General features: G+C 41.8%; 1 pseudogene; it reads right to left on the minus strand.

The window, feature by feature from the left end:
• Positions 1-5415: 5415 nt before the first annotated feature.
• Positions 5416-12333, minus strand: LOC117508884 (annotated as a pseudogene).
• Between the last annotated feature and the right edge of the window lie 5498 nt (positions 12334-17831).

A 17831-nucleotide genomic window follows, 5' to 3' on the forward strand; every position in this document is an offset into this window, starting at 1 on the left:
GAGTAATTTTTGTTTTTTTCAACCTGTCGTGTGTGGGAGACGAATTGTACATTGGAGAAACGCGACTTGGTGAGTGAAAAGAAGAATTGTATTTTATTTTAATGGAGAGCTGCACAATGTGGTTATAATTTAGGGAAATATGAAGCTAAAGTATTGAATTTCTGTTCTTTTGTGGTAAAATGTGAAGCATTGAAGCTAAAACTAAACTCAGTGTGTGTGCGAGCTCAATGTCTGGACTTGCTGCCGCCCGTCTACTCTATGTGACGTAGCCATTTTGATGGGCACAAGTTGAGACAAAGAGTAGACTTTTCTTTATTTTAGAGCTACCTGGTTATGTATTTTGTGTATTTATGCACCTTTTATGTTTATGGTAGGCCATTCAGAGTTGGGTTGGAGAAATAGCCAACTTAAGTCCTCTTTGAGCACGAGGTTGAAACAAGATGGCGAGCCGTCTGAGAGTTAACGCCCTCTGCTGGACTGTACATATATTCCTTCTGAACTGGTAGGGTTTACCCAAACTTCTGCAAGCAGCCGTGGACACTGAACTGCTAATTCAAAGACAGTAAAGGATTATTGAAAACTGGGAAGAAGAAAAAAGACTTTATATTCATTTTGGGAAGAAAAAAATACTTTATATTCATTTTGATACTGTGGTATGCAGATTGTTCAGTCTTTTGCTGAATCACTTTTGTTTTAACTATTAACAATATATTGTAAAGAGATCATTTTACAATGCAATTACTTTTCTTTGAATGGTGTTAAACGAGGAGTAGATTTTAAAAAGGGTAACTTGAATATTTCAACTTAAAGGTGAACTTCACTGAATTTAAACAGCGTTAACTCAAAATAAATCTAAAACTCAACTGAAAATAGAACTAAAGTGAACTAAAACTAACAAAAAGGTTGCAACCTGAAACTAAACTTGAACTAAATCTAGACTTACAACCAATATTAAATCAAACCAAAGGTTTAATTAAAAGTGTTGGATCTTAGCTACCCAAAACAGGAGTTAATGTATTGTAAAATTTATGTTTATTGTTGCCCATTGTCTTTCGTCTAATTTGTAAATAATAAGCTGGCAATTTAAACTTATTCCTTGGTCTGTGGTCTTTCAACACCCTTCCTACGTTCAGTAATCCAACTTTTACTCCAGTAGACAAATTTAGTTGATTGTTTCTGGTCCATAGGATATTGATTAGCAGTTTTGCTGGTTATTACCCTGTAATTACCCCTCGTAGATGTTACATCATACTGGACTATTACAGCTGCTTCAGTTTGAGAGTCACCTCTGGAACAGTAATATCTGCATTTCATCAGCTTGAGAAGGGCATTATCACTGGATGCACCATTTCTGTGACATTGTTTGCCTTAGCCATGAATATGCTGGTGAAGTCAGCAGAGGTGCAGTGGAGAAGCCCACTCACCAAATCAGGTATGCGGCAGCCCCCCATCAGAGCATTTCTGGATGATCTGACAGCAGTGGTGGGCACAGATAACTAAAAATTAACTTCGATACCAGATAATCAGATAACTGAAAAATTATCTTAGATAAAGATAAAATGATAAACCACCCAAAAAAGTATTGGAAGTTGCAGATAACTAATAAATTCCAGTATTGTCTATAGTTGCAACTACTAACAAGCTGATTTTGAGTTTTAACACTGCGATCGCTTTTGGAAGCATCAAAAGTGACAAGAGACCCAAACAATGAATCAGCACTTTTGTCTTTCAGCATCCTGCCCCCTGCTGGAAGCACCAGTTTACTACATGGCTTCCAGCACAGACACAACTGAGAAGAGCCAGAAAGCTCAACTCTATCCAGTCACAGCACTGCCATCAGGCCGAGGTCTTGGAAAATAAAGCAGTGCTGACTTATGGTTTGGTTTATAAATAAAATGAATACTGATAGAATAACTCCATTAACGTCAATTCTGTCATTTGTGCAAAGTTAAGATATAACATATATATTTTAATGTTAAATAAAGAATGCACTAATTCTGAAGTTTTGTAACAAACATAGACAGATGGCATTCTGGGTAAAATGTGCCTCCGCTACACTGATTGGTTGATTAATTCTATGTAAATCAACATGTTAATGTGAGGTGTGTCGTGTGTTGGTGTTTACAGATAAATTTCTTCTGGAGGTTTCTTCCTGTTAAAAGGGAGTTTTTCCTTCCCACTGTCGCCAAGTGCTTGTTCATAGGGGTCGTTTTGACCGTTGGGGTTTTTCTGTAATTATTGTATGGCTTTTGCCTTACAATATAAAGCGCCTTGGGGCAACTGTTTGTTGTGATTTGGCGCTATATAAATAAAATTGATTTGATTTGAAATGTGCTTTTGTAAAATATGCCATTTTTTATTTGTAAAAAAAGGCATTTTCAAAAAAAAAAAAAAAGCCAAGTTGTAATTAATAACCGTCTGATATAACAAGTGTCAAAGTAAATAGAACACTGCCAACTACTGGTGCCAGTGTGAGTTTTGGCCCTTTTTCAGCTGATTTTTCATTCGTGTGAGAATTTTTTGGATCGCACCGAGTTTCAGGTTAATCGCGTGTCCTGCATTGGGTAGTATACACGGAGCAACGAACTGCGTTTAACATCTCACACCACCTCCTGATCGCCGATCGTATGGTCAGATGAAAATCAAACCTGTTTTATATTCTTGTGCCTGTGCAAACACCGCAGACCTGTCTTGTAATGTTTTTTTTAACTTTGATGTCTCCCATCGAGAGTTTTTGTAAATTAAGTTTGAAAAAAAAGCTTCTGTTTACGTTTTGCTTCTGGAAACATGAGGCCGACGTGTGGTTTTTGAACGTACAGTGTGTGTGAGAACATAAATCGGGCGCTCTGAACTTTTACACCGTGCGGTTCTCTGGTACAGTGTCTGCCCAGCTTCAGTCTGAGCACTGCCATGAACACTACTGGCCAGTAGATGGCAGTAGAGACCTTGAAAACCTGCCAAAACAAAATTCCAGATAATCTGTGTTGCTACTTGCTACGTTTAAGATGCGTGGAATTTAATAAAAGCAAACACAAAAACAACGTCTATAAACCCAGAGAATATATTCACGAGAGTTTTAGGCACTAGTTTAATGCTGTTGTCCTGATCAGAGTGTCTCAAATGCATTCTCCTGTGTGAACGTACTGAGATTACCCTATCCTACCCATAATGCACTGCTGGGCACAGCATGCACCACTAAAACCTTAAAAATTAGCGCATTACTTTAAAACTAAAACATATATCTGATATTTTCACTTTATAAAACTTCAGAAGTGACGTTAATTTAAATAACTTGTCCGAAATAAGTTTGGTTAAAATTTGAACCATAAGTTAAAAATATATGACTCTGGATGACTTGGGTGATATTGGCCACATATCGGTATGAGATTAAAATAATTTTTTTTTTTTTTGTGACCAATTTTCCTTTGCCTGCAGAGGATAGAGCGGTTTCTCCTAGAACCAGCTCTCCTCTGTTTGTCAATGGTAGAACTACACATCTGTTCACCCTTGTTTACCATGTTAACAGTCTAAAAATTATCACTCTTAAAACTACAGTGTGTTGTGAAGTTGCACATTGCATTTTGCCATCATTGGTCATGATTTTGGTTCCCTTCATGTTTTCACTTCTCTGTCAGTGGGGACATTTCCTCCCTGGCCTTCTCTTGTGAGACGCCGTATGTATGAGGCTCCATTTCACAAAAATGAAGGTTGTCAAACTTGTTAGCCTACACTAGCATCTAGTAGACAGTGCACAGGGGATCAACCACTGATTCCGTTCCTTTTTTCTTCAGTCTTCCAGCTTTGCTGCAAAAGTAAAAAGCGGAGTCAGTATGTCGTTTTCAGGCTGCTGTATTGAGCAGCCCTCCATGGGGGGCTACTACCATGTAAATATGAAGGGCTTATTCCTTATTCCTTATTCCTTATTCCTAAGCTTATGAAAACACATTGATTTATTGTTGTAGGTAATTGATACACTAATGAACAGATGGTATGATTCTAATTCCATTTCTGCTACCCTTAAATCCTACATACGATACCTTTAAACTGGCAATAATTTTTTATTATTTAATTGAGTTGCACTGAGACACTCTGAGGATCTCCTCAGCCGTACTGACATGCCCTCCCTCAAGCAGGCAGAGATGGAAGACTCGGGCAGATCCGCTGCCATCACACTAGCAGGAATCACTGAGGGAGTCAAAAAACTCCTCGGTCGCAAGTCGCTGGGGGTGGATGAGATTGGTCCTAAGTTGCTGAGTCTCTGGATTTTGTTGGGCTGTCATGGCGTACACACTTATGGGATAGTAGCTCTGGACTGACAAACTCAGGTGGCGGTCCCCATCTGTAAAATAAGGGACTGGAGAGTGTTCCAATTATAGAGGAATCACACTTCTCAGCCTCCCTGGGAAGCCTATGCCAGCGTACTAGAGAGGAGACTTAGACCGTTAGTCGAACCTCAGATTCAGGAGGAGCAATAGGGCTTCCATACTTATCGTGGAATGGTGGACCAGCTCTTTACCCTGGCAAGGATATTGGAGGGGTCATGGGAGAATGAGCAGTCTACATGTGTTTTGTGGACTTGTAAAAGTCATATGACCAGGTCCCTCGGGGTATCCTGTGGGGAGGTGTTGAGGGAGTATGAGGTATAGATTCACTGCAACGTGCAATCCAGTCTCTACACTGAAAAATGAACTTAAAAAAGCGCTACAATTGGTAAAACCTGACTGAATTAAGTTGTCTGAACTTACGTTTGTAAGTTCATAGAACTTAATTCATTCAGGTTTTACCAATTGTAATGCTTTTTTTAAGTTGGTTCAACTATTCTCTTTTTCTGTGTATGTACCCAGGGTAGGAGATGTGTCTGCATTTTGGGCATTAGAACAGACCTGTTTCCGGTGAGAGTTGCACTTCTCCAGTGCTGCCCCTTGTCACCAATCCTGTTTGTGATGTTCATGGACAGGATTTCAAGTCCAGTTTGGTGACCTTAGAATTACATCTCTGCTCTGCAGATGGTGTGGTTCTGTCAGCTTCATCAGGCAGTGACCTCCAATGCACACTGAGCAGGTTTGAGGCCTGCCCCCTCTGGGTCAGAGGAGAGTTACTGCCCCAAGTGGAGGAGTTTAAGTATCTCTGGGGGATTGGAGTGGGGGATCAATAGACAGATTGGGGAGTTGTCAGACATTTTTACGGACGTTGTACCTGTCTGTTGTGGCAAAGAAGGACCTGAGCCAGAAGGCGAACCTTACAATTTACCAGTCGATTTACACTCCTATCCTCACCTATGGTCATGAACTTTGGGTAATCCCTGAAAGAAGATGATCGCAGATACAAGTGGCAGAAATGAGATTCCTCTGTTGGGTATCTGGGCTTACACTCCTGGACAGCTTGATTATCTGGGAGGGACTCAGACTAGAGCTGCTACTTCTTAGCATCAAAAGGAGCCAGTTGAGATGGTTTGGGCATCTGGTGAGGAGGTCCCCTGGTCACCTCCTGAGGTCTTCCAGGCACGTCCAACCAGGAGGAGGCCCAGAGGAAGATCTAGGACACGCTGGAGACATTATATTTCCCAGCTGGCTTGGGAATGCCTTGGGATGACAAGGGAAGAGTTTCATGACTTAGCTGAGGATATGGAAGTGTAGGATGAGCTGCTTGCTCTGCTGCTAGTGTGACCTGGACCCAGATAAGCGGTTGATAATGAATGAATGCATTGAACAGTCCATCGGTAAACATCTGCTTTTTGTGGTGCCTGTACTTTTGTTGTGTTGCTGATATTTGCTACGTCTGTGTTTTTGTATGTGTTGTGTGAATTTGCAGCAGACAAGATATCAGATTAAATTGTTGTATGTATGTATGAATGTAGGTTACACTGGCTTGCAATTTTCTAAGTTTTCAAGCATTTATAACATTCACAAGATGTTTCTTGATACAACTACATATTTTTGAATTGATGCGTGCGTTTGTTCTTGTTTTTGGGTTTTTAAAAAATGTATTTATAAGTGTTTTCTGTATCTCCTAGTGTTGTCTTAATTAGTAAGTGTTGTGGCCTTTCACGACCACCATATCAATGATATCACCATTTTAAATAGAGTAGTATGTCACTGGGGTGGGACTGTTGGCGAATGGCATTCCTGAGGGAGTTCCCGAAATTTCACAAAAAACATGCATAGAGGTTTGCATTCTCCCCACGAGTCGCAGGGTGTGACTCACGTTGGTTGAAAAAATTATTTTCATGACAGTTTTTCTGTGTAAATAGTCACAGTCTTTGCAGGCAACTCGAACCCTTCTGAATTTAGTTTCCACTAGTCAGAAAGTGTGCAACATGTAAGACAACTTGTGTGGGTTTGATGACACACGTTCCTTTTATATGAATGGAGAGGAACTGCCCATCTGGAAGCGGCCAAATGAGTCCAGCAGCTGATCTGGCTACAACCCGGCATGCAGTGAAAGGCAATGGGCTGCAAGAGACCTGTCCAGCGGTGGAGGACGACGACATGTGTGACCTTTTATATACTGTATTGTCGAGATGCAGTGGGGTGTCACTCTTATCATTCTGCATGTCAGTGAGTCACCACACCTGACAGGTTTTTCTATGTATATATTAGCAATATGATTATCAAATATTAATGTCTTTACTTTGATTGTTAATGTCTTCACTTTGATGTACTCTCTGTGATCTTGTCTTTGATTCTGTTCTCTATTTTTCATATACATATACGTATGCATGTGTGAGAGTTCATGTACCATTATTCTTTAAATAATTACTCATTGTCAAAGCAATCATAAACACTGAACTGTTCAAGTAATCATTAAAACTGTCACACAAGAAAAGTGAGCAGATGATCTTTGGCTTAGTGGATGTGCAGACTGTTTTGCTAGAATGTGCAGACTGTTTGCTAGAGTTATGTTTTTGCTAAGCGCAGATGTGCATCTTTAATTAATGGTTCAGCCTTGAGGGAAGAGCGGTGGTGACCAGCACACTGGTTCAGGGCTGGACATTATTATGGGAGCCTAGGAGACTGAGGCTCAAAGCCATAACAGTTTTCATGTCAACGTGAGACCAGACTTTGTGTCTTTTCATTGTTTTTTGATATTGTCACTCCTATATGCTTGTATGGAACTACACTCAACAAAAATATAAACGCAACACTTTTGGTTTTGCTCCCATTTTGTATAGATGATGTAACTCAAAGATCTAAAACTTTTTCCACATACAAAATATCACCATTTCCCTCAAATATTGTTCACAAACCAGTCTAAATCTGTGATAGTGAGGCACTTCTCCTTTGCTGAGATAATCCATCCCACCTCACAGGTGTGCCATATCAAGATGCTGATTAGACACCATGATTAGTGCACAGGTGTGCCTTAGACTGCCCACAATAAAAGGCCACTCTGAAAGGTGCAGTTTGTTTTATTGGGGGGGGATACCAGTCAGTATCTGGTGTGACCACCATTTGCCTCATGCAGTGCAACACATCTCCTTCGCATAGAGTTGATCAGGTTGTCAATTGTGGCCTGTGGAATGTTGGTCCACTCCTCTTCAATGCTGTGCGAAGTTGCTGGATATTGGCAGGAACTTGTACACACTGTCGTATACGCCGTCCGAGCATCCCAAACTGCTCAATGGGTGACATGTCCTGTGAGTATGCCGGCCATGCAAGAACTGGGACATTTTCAGCTTCCAAGAATTGTGTACAGATCCTTGCAACTGGGGGCCGTGCATTATCCTGCTGCACATGAGGTGATGTTCTTGGATGTATGGCACAACATGGGCCTCAGGATCTCGTCACGGTATCTCTGTGCATTCAAAATGCCATCAATAAATGCACCTGTGTTCTTCGTCCATACAGACCCTGCCCATACCATAACCCCACACGCCACCATGGGCCACTCGATCCACAACATTGACATCAGAAAACCGCTCACGCCACATGACGCCACACACGCTGTCCTGCCATCTGCCCTGAACAGTGTGAACTGGGATTCATCCGTGAAAAGAACACCTCTCCAATGTGCCAAATGCCAGCGAATGTGAGCATTTGCCCACTCAAGTCGGTTACGACGACGAACTGGAGTCAGGTCGAGACCCCGATGAGGACGACTAGCATGCAGATGAGCTTCCCCTGAGATGGTTTCTGACAGTTGGTGCAGAAATTCTTTGGTTATGCAAACCGATTGTTTCAGCAGCTGTCCGAGTGGCTGGTCTCAGACAGATCTTGGAGGTGAACATGCTGGATGTGGAGGTCCTGGCTGGTGTGGTTTCACGTGGTCTGCGGTTGTGAGACTGGTTGGATGTACTGCCAAATTCTCTGAAACGCCTTGGAGACAGCTTATGGTAGAGAAATGAACATTCAATACATGAGCAACAGCTCGGTTGACATTCCTGCTGTCCAGCATGCCAATTGCAACGCTCCCTCAAATCTTGCGACATCTGTGGCATTGTGCTGTGTGATAAAACTACACCTTTCAGAGTGGCCTTTTATTGTGGGCAGTCTAAGGCACACCTGTGCACTAATCATGGTGTCTAATCAGCATCTTGGTATGGCACACCCTGTGAGGTGGGATGGATTATCTCAGCAAAGGAGAAGTGCCTCACTATCACAGATTTAGACTAGTTTGTGAAACAACATTTGAGGGAAATGGTGATATTGTGTATGTGGAAAAAGTTTTAGATCTTTGAGTTCATCTCACACAAAATGGGAGCAAAACCAAAAGTGTTGCGTTATATTTTTGTTGAGTGTATTATCATAAAAAGGAGAAGCAAATGGGCGGGGGCCTTGAGAGCAAACGACGGTTCTTGACGAAGGGACTCCCTCGTTTGTTCTCTCCTGATCAGGAAAAGAAATTCAGTGTCTTCTGCGTGATTATTTTCTGTGTGTTAACTAAGTTGTTCTTTTCAGTTCCAACTCTGAACAACTCTGACAACACCAAAACATCCACTTTTCTTTATTTTATCTCCTCTGTTAGGCTGAGTTTTAATTTATTATTGACAGGGCTTTGTCTTCCATGGGTACAGTCTGGGGTATTTCCACAGCCTCTTTTCACATAAAAACAGCATCATAGCAGCCTGCAGCCATCTTGAGCACTGTGTTTGCAAATGTGTCATTATCTCAGTGTGATTCTGTGTAAAACTGTCAGTAATTCATGTATATTCCTTGCAAATTTGTGTTTCCTACTACTACTAACAGTCACAGCCCAGTAAGACAACCGCCCTTAGCTTTCACACAATACATGAATCAGGGTAGGTTAACCAAGAAAAGCATGTACTTTAGTTTTGGGCTTCTAATGCTCAAACACATACCTGCAGGGGAAGCCAGCACAGGGCAAAAGCAAGCACTGAGGGCCCACCAGCAGGGAGAAGGTGAGCTTCCTCCTCTGGTTCCAACGCTGCTGGCTGTTGGATGGCTCCCCAGGTACAGCGTAGCGCTTTAAGATGATGGTGATGGCACAATATGACACACTGACTGACAGCAGTGGGAGCATATACGAGGCGATGAGTATGAAGCAGGAGTAGAGTAGCCTCAGATGGCCTCTATCCTGCCAGAATTCCTCACACACCAACCAGGTTATAGCCTGGGTTCGGAGGTCAAGAAGCGCGTGTGTAGAGATGGAGGTGCAGCCAGGGCCAGAGATAAGAGCCAGACACCCGAGTGACTGCTCACACAACGCCACACCGAGATCCTCTTCCTGACTGGTGAGCTGAGAGAGTGGGAATAGAAACATGAAACACCAGAGCATTATGTGATGTCACACATGTAAGCAAAGAATTAACGTTACTGTAACAGCAGTGTTAATATTCCACTGCAATTATTCAAATCTGGTGTTAAATAGAATAGAAAAATAGAAATGCCTGTGGCTTTTACTGTACTGGTATTTCTTCTGAATGTGACGTAGCCCCCGTTTTCACCACTGGACAAACACTCATCCGTAGATGTTCTGAAGGGTGGTTATAAAGCTCAAATGGGGTGGCACTGGATGCTTAACTCTGCCTAACTCCTGGTCAATCCACAAATGAGTAAAGAGCAAGAGGGAAGCTTCAGTGGCTCAGATGAAGCCCAACCAGATGACCAGTTGCAATTCCTTGACTGGCTGCTTGAGGTTGACTCCAGCACATTCCCATTCAGTCTGTGTTAAAATGTCCAACTTTAGAGCAGAAATAAACATGTTCACTGCCTGGTGCATAAAGTGTTTTGGTCTCTATAGATAGTTTCCCTCAATCCATGACAATTACTTTCACACTTTTTAATTAAGTTATTTGTTTAAGGCCGTAAATTTCTATATGACTGAGGGCGTGGCCACTTTGAATGACAGAGGCTGAGCCCAGCAACTCCACCTCAGGTAAATTCGGTAACCCAGTGTCTGCTCAATCTGGCTGCTAACTGTTGTGAAGAGCTGTGATTGTTGTTTTGAGCATTTTATTACAAATACCTGGAATAATCTCGCTTATTATGTGGTAAAACACTCTAATGGATCATCTAAAACATCTCTGCGGCAATATCCATGCTAAGCCAGCAGGGGTCATTGTGCATATGGTAGTCAATAGGGCTCACTCCACCGACAGCCCAAGGGTACTCTGGCCACTCAGGCCAGCACCCGGGTTTTAGGTGACTGGACAAAGTATCCACCTTGCATGCCGGAGATTGTAAGTTGCACCTGAGGGGAGTGAGCGGGAGGAGTCACAACAGAAACAACCGCAGAATAGAGAGAGTACAGCTGCTACACTTAGCTGTAGGCAGCTATCGGTTGCCTGATCTGTGAGGTCCATTAATGCACTACTACTAGTGCAGCAGATAAATCCATTTTAACAGGAAAATACTTCAGTTAGACAAAGAAGCATGAAATGTTTGCACATCTCTCCTCTGGCTACAGATTTACTGGGATAGCCACTCAAATTTCTCAGAATTACTCAAAACCTACTTAAAACCTATTTTTATTCTCTTTCTTATGAAAAGTTTTTATTTTTTTTTATCTGTTTTACTCTTTTACTTCTGTTTTTAATTGTGTATTTTAATTTTTTAAATTTTATCATTTATTTAAATTTTTTATGTTGAACTGTTCTGTGTGAGGCACCTTGGAGATGGCTTTTGTTGTGATTGGCGTTTTATAAGCTGATTAAATTGATTAAATTAAATTTCAAGATGGCTGCCTTTTCAAGATGGCTGCCAATCAAGTTTTTATCACACAGGTTATGTGCTTCTGGTCATGTGATTATGAATTTTGTTGGTTTTATATAGCCTAAGCATAGGAGCATTATGCATTTTGCTAAAGATCTCATTTAGCATATATGTGTGAACAAAGACGGCAGCCCAAGATGGCAGCCAAATGCCTTTGTCGTTTCTCATATTTCAGTTGAAACAAAAATACTACTTTTTCATAAAAGTTTGTTGAATGTGAGTATGTTCTGTGTAAGTCATTGTAACACATACCTTTGTGGCTATTAATTCATGTCTATGTACAATTTAGATGGTGGTGTTAGTGATATATTTAGTTTGTGGGAGTGAATGTCAGCACACAACCAGGGCACACTGGCGACTTCACTGCTGTGAAGCTCAGCATGGGGTTCAGTGTCAGCTCATCCTGCTTTACTAATGCATCACCTAGCTTTACTAACGCCAATATGGTAGAATAGTACTAGTTTGAGTGTAGTTTACCTTAGTTTCTTGTCCCAATGCTGTCTAATAACCCAGGACAGGGTTTGAATGCTTAATTGAGTATTTTTCACAAACCAAAGCAAATTGTTATGAGAACCAACAGTCACTAAAAATATCATGTAATAAACACCAAACTGAACAGAACCGAATGGAACAGTGATATGATCATACTTACAAATCATATAATCATATGTTTACTGTGACCAGATATGAACAGGTGGTTAATTTCTGCAGTACTTTAAAATGTACTTGTACCTACGACAATGTAGCGGTCAACAGCAATGCAGTGAGGGACAGCACGGATGCAAAAACTGTAGCACATTGCACCAAGGGGACCAGGTGGCAGAGGGGTCTTCCAAATGCCCAACCGTGGCTATCAAAGGCATAAGACACCGTCAGAGGAACACAACTCAGACACATCAGCAGGTCGCCAGCTGCTAAATTGCCAATGAAGAAATTGGTGGTATTGTGAAGCTTCTTGTCAGCCAAGATGCAAGCCAACAGGAAAGAGTTGCCAACACCAGCCCACCACCACTACAAGGCAGTAGAGAGGCAGGAAGAGGGGCTTGAAGGGTAGAAGGAGCTCCATGCCTGTAAACCCATCCAGGGTGGGACTGTGATTCAGTGCGTCACTGTTGATGTCTTCTAGCCTTTCTCGGCCCATTTCATGGCTGGCGTTTTTCATCACAGCAAATCATTCATCCATGAAGGAATCCATTACACCACAGACACACCTAAAAACAAGGAAAAACTTGATCAAAATTTTGTAATACAATGAGCTGATGCTCACATTTGGGAATAGTCCAGTTTGTGAATCAGATTTCTTGTTTTACTCTCATGGAAACAGTTGGAGTTAGGACACAGAATTAAAGGAAAATGACTGACTTGAGAAGCAGTGGTAACTTTATTCTGTAATCAGAAGATACAATCTTCATGCTATATTTACAGTAGTATTACTAGGCCTTAAGGTCACCATATACTATCTCTATATACTACCTCTTCAATAGCAGTAGTATATAGTGTAATTTGGTCCTCTATTGAAAAGGACCAAAATCTCTTTTGAACACACCTTTTTTTGACGTTGACAAAAAAGAAGAAGTAAGTCCTACATAGACCCCTAGGCCCGTTAGTGCCGGTGAGTGGAAATTTAAACCCAAGTGTACACATTTATTATTTCTGCCAGCTTTTACTTATAATATTAAGCCAAGTTATCTTTGGTTTACCTCTTGGTCTTTTAATTTGTGTTAAAGCCTTATTTAGGGCTTTCCTTGCTGGTGTATCTTCTGGTAGGCAGACTAGGTTACCAACCTATTTAAGTCTTCTACATTTCACTTGTCTCACACAAACGTCTTACTTCTCTGATGTAGTTCATCATTTGATCATTTGTCCTTCCGGTATATGTTCATCACTCTTCTTAATATAGATCATTGGAATATATCGATAATGAATTTGAGTTCTTTTGATAGGGTCAATATTTTGCTGTTGTATAGAACAATGCGTTTAATATAGGTGTTTATTGCTTTGATATTGAGATTCTGAGATATTTTGTGTTTGAGTTTGTTGTTTGCAGCTGTCACTAGTCCTTTCCTTCTGTTGTATATGTCTGTGGTTAATTAGATTCCCTACTAGCTTGTACTTTTTTCCAGTCTTCATTTTCATTTCATTCAACTATACAATCTTCTGTCTTGTCTAGATTTGCTTTTAGGTTTCTTTTGTTGATGGTTTTCAGGATTCTGTCTTTATGTTTTCATGATTATGTTGGGCAGTGGTTGTGTAGCTGATGTCATATGCATATTGGAATGGAAGTACTATATTTGCAACCTCGTAAACATTCTGGTATAAGATCTTCTGGCATTGTGTGGGGGATAGCACAGCTGTGTTCGATCATGTGCTGTTATTCCTTTGCTGGTCTTAGTGCTTGGAATAGATAGGGTGTAAACAGGAGAGGGCTGAGACTGCCTCCTTGTGGGACACCAATGTTAGTGATGAACACACTTACTAAGCCGATTCCACTCCTAACTTGTAGTTCTATGTCTTGCAGCATGATGGATATGATGTGTAGTTCGTCATGTTCCAGTAGTTTTCTGAAGAATAATTCTGTTCGTGCCACTGTGTCAAAGGATGTATTCATGTCAAGCATGAGAAGCGTGTCCGTAGGACTTTCGTGGCCAGGACGGCGGTGGGATCGAACCCGAACAGCTCGCACTAAAGACCATTCCTCTACCAGGTCAGCCAAAGGGAAATTCCCCCCTAGCCAAGCTCGCGGGAACGTCTTTTCAATCAGGATCCGGGACCTTCATCCCGCTACATATCTCCCCACCATTTTTGACTTAGTCCAAAAGTCACAGGTGCATTTAAGCATGTTCTGTGACTACCCACATCCTGTTCGTGATGCCAGATTGTGACCGTAGGATTTTTGTGGCCAGGACGGCGGTGGGATCGAACCTGGACAGCTCGCACTAAAGACCATTCCTCTACCAGGTCAGCCAAAGGGGAATTCCCCCCTAGCCAAGCTCGCGGGAACGTCTTTTCAATCAGGACCCGGGACCTTCATCCCGCTACATATCTCTCCACCATTTTTGACGTTGTCCCAAAGTCACAGTGCATTTAAGCATGTTCTGTGACTACCCAATCCTGTTCATGATGCCAGATTGTGACCGTAGCACTTTTGTGGCCAGGACGGCGGTGGGATCAAACCCGGACGGCTTGCACTAAAGACCATTCCTCTACCAGGTCAGCCAAAGGGGAAATCCCCCCTAGCCAAGCTAGCGGGAACGTCTTTTCAATCAGGACCCGGGACTTTCTTCCCGCTACAGAAGGAACAGCTTGTAGTTTCTGGATGTAATTGCTTTTTCTGCTTTTTCTTTTTGAAGGTGAAGATTAGTTCTACGGTGTTCTTTCCCTTTCTATATGCTGCTTGGATCACTGGTATTAGTTGGTATTTGGCTGTACGTCTTCCTCTTATGCATATCCCTAGTATTTACCTTCAATTGAAAGGAGGATGATGGGTCTTAAATGAGTCGGTGGTCCCGGCCTCTTCCCTGGTTTCTGTAGTAGTATTAGGACCCCGTGTTTCACTTATTTTGGATGTTTGCCTGCTTTTACCATATCACTGAAGATTTCTGCAATTCTTTGTTAGGGGATTTTTGGCCTGTACTTTATTATTTCTTTAATTATCATTCAAGTATTTTGCTGTTTTTTTCTATTTCTTCTGTTGTGAAAGGGTTTATAAATTCTGTTGGGAGAACATTTGGTAATTTTTCTGCCTCCCATGTAATGATTGGACAATTACATCTTTTCAGTGAAATCTGTAATGATTCTGTTTGTTGTTGCTTGTCTGTGGCCAATCCTTCTTTGCTGTCTACTGCTATTTTGTGGATGTTCAAAAATAACAGGCCATTAGACGGGATGGTTACATTTGAGAGGCTTCATTTCCTCCTTTAAATTATACAATTTAAGATCATTATTCAATTTCAGATGGCTGCAAGTTGGACAGTATAAGTGGAAGATGCCCAACAGGACCACAAGCAGGCCAAATAAGACCAAAACCATCTACTACAGCTAGAATCAATGTTGAAGCTAAAGCTAAAGACAAGCTGGTGGATGTGAACAATGACAAAGCTGACCTAATGGCTGCAATTAATAGACACAAAGTTTCTGTCCCTCAATGCAGCTATTAAAAATCTGGAGGAGCAATGTTCAAGGTGGGCAAGGAGGTTAGATCGCTCAGTGAGCAGGTGGATGACCTTGTCTTGACATCGAGGTCATAAAATATTTGGATCATTTGTGTTCAAGATGATATAGGGTTGTCCCACAGGCATTTTTTTTTAATTGCAGCGCAACCAGAAAGTGTTCACAGTGTTGCACTATTTCCACATTCTTTTATGTTACAGCGTTCTTCACAAAATGGATGAAATTCATTTTTTCTCAAAATTCTACACACAATACCCCCTAATGACAATGTGAAAAGTTTTTATTTGTGAGGTTTTTGCAAATGTATTCATAATAATAATAATAATAATAATAATAAACAAATCACATGTACTCGTATACAAGTATTCACAGCCTTTGCCATGAAGCTCAAAATTGAGTTCAGGTGCATCCTGTTTCAACTGGTTATCCTTGAGATGTTAGCTTAACTGGAGTCCACCTTGGGTAAATCCACTTCATTGGACATGATTTGGAAAGGCACACACCTGATTGCATATAAGGTCCCACAGTTGACAGTGCATGTCAGCGCACAAACCAAGCATGAAGTCAGAAAAAAAAATTAATTTACTCTATTTTGGAATAAGGTTGTAACATAACAAAATGTGGAAAAAGTGAAGCGCTGTGAATACTTTCCAGATGCACTGTATGCCAATATTAGTGGGAGAATAAAACTTTGACAACAAACCTGTCAATGTGGACTGTGCACATCAGGTCCGTGTGAAGACAGCCACAACACAGAGTCCTCTTTGTCAACTTATTGCACAGATTCACCACAACACACTAAAGGAGCGAATGTTGAGTGCGTCTGAGGGAATTAATTTAATTTTTTTGTGACGTGTAATGGAGCAGCTGTACTCTCTCTCGTCCTCATTGTGTTTTTGTGTTTGACTCCTCCCACTCGCTCCCCTCAGGGTGCAAACTCACGATCTCCGCCATGGGAGGAGGAAAGCTCTGAACAGTTGGACAAAACCCGTGCTCTGGCCTGTGTGGCCAGAGTGTCCTTTTGGCTGTCGGGGGAGTGACGCCTACTGACTACCACATGCACAGTGACTCCTGCTGGCTTCCATCACACTCACCCCCTTCAACCTCACCCCCATCCAGGTCAATGCACCCATTGTAGCAGTTGTCAGGAAAATTTATAACCTCATGTGACCTTATAGCATCTTTGCAACAGAATGCTTTTTTCTTTTTGCATGCAGAAACTGCTGACAGCCTTGAAATTCTTGCAATCGTCTTCCCGGACACAGGTTGTTCAAAGAGTGACCCGACCACAAGCTAATCTTGTGAAACCCAATGAAACTATTCATAAAAGCCAAAACCAGATGAAGCCACCGTGCCTGTATAATAGATGTGTTGGACTGACAGTTTTATGCTCCTCCTATATAAGAGTGTGTGAATCCAGAGCTCAGTGACGCTCTGACCAGTCATCCAAAATCCATCACACTTGCAGTAGGCAGGGTTTCGACAAGCTGAAGGTAGGGTTGGTGCTGAACACCTGGTTGGAGGTGTGGCGGTCAGATTCACCAGCCTATATCAGTCACACCTGTGTGAAGAGTGTAAAGGTGCTTTGTTCTGGAGAGATGGCAGAACACTACAACTCCAAGGACACCACCAACATTGTGAGAGTGACAGACTGAGTTTTATGTGCACCGCAACTGACTGTTTGGCATGTGTCTTACACCTTAAAAAGAAAACCTGAGCTGTGTGTATCGAGCACAAGCCTGCCACCGGGCCTCCATAACTGCAGAGGAGTGTGGCTGGGCAGGAAGAGCAAGAGGAAGTGGCGGTGAGTCAGCCATTCACACACACTTCCCCACCATCAGATAGATGAGACCCACTCATTCAGGTCAAGACCAGTATGTATGCACACGTAGGGAGAGAGTTCAGTTTGCAGGCTGTTTAGGCCTTGCAGGGGCTCAGTTAATTTAGAGGCTAGCTTAGACTTTCCTCGATAAAGTTTTCTTTACAATATGAGTGTGTATCCGAGTGTGATGGGGGGACATAACAAAACCCAGTGGTTTGATAACATCAAGTCTAGATGCAGAACTGCGGAGGTGAGATATGGGTTTTAATATCCAGCAACAATTAGTTGTCTTGGTCAGTGCAGAAATGCATGCATTCAACAACCTGAAGGATGCTAGGAAATTCCCAGTTGACAAACAGCTGCCACGCCAGCCCATTTAAATATAATGATGTAAGACTTAGCTGATATTTCTATGAACACAATGTAAATGGACCCAAAGCTTCGTTCCGAACTTTGTTGACTTCTCAGGTTCAACATGACAGGAGAAAGCAGTCGCACACAGACTGATGGTATGTTACAGAGGGGAGTGAAAGGAGAGAGGGTTTAAGTTCTAAAGTGGCAGTTCAGAAAAAGTACCGTCAGACTGGTTATTGAGCAGAGATACAGTACCTGAGTGTGCTCCCATTACACTGATAAATGTTTGGTTCAAACTTTGATCAGACAGTTAT

Source organism: Thalassophryne amazonica, chromosome 4 (assembly GCF_902500255.1).
Source record: "Thalassophryne amazonica chromosome 4, fThaAma1.1, whole genome shotgun sequence".
Classification (NCBI taxonomy): domain Eukaryota; kingdom Metazoa; phylum Chordata; class Actinopteri; order Batrachoidiformes; family Batrachoididae; genus Thalassophryne; species Thalassophryne amazonica.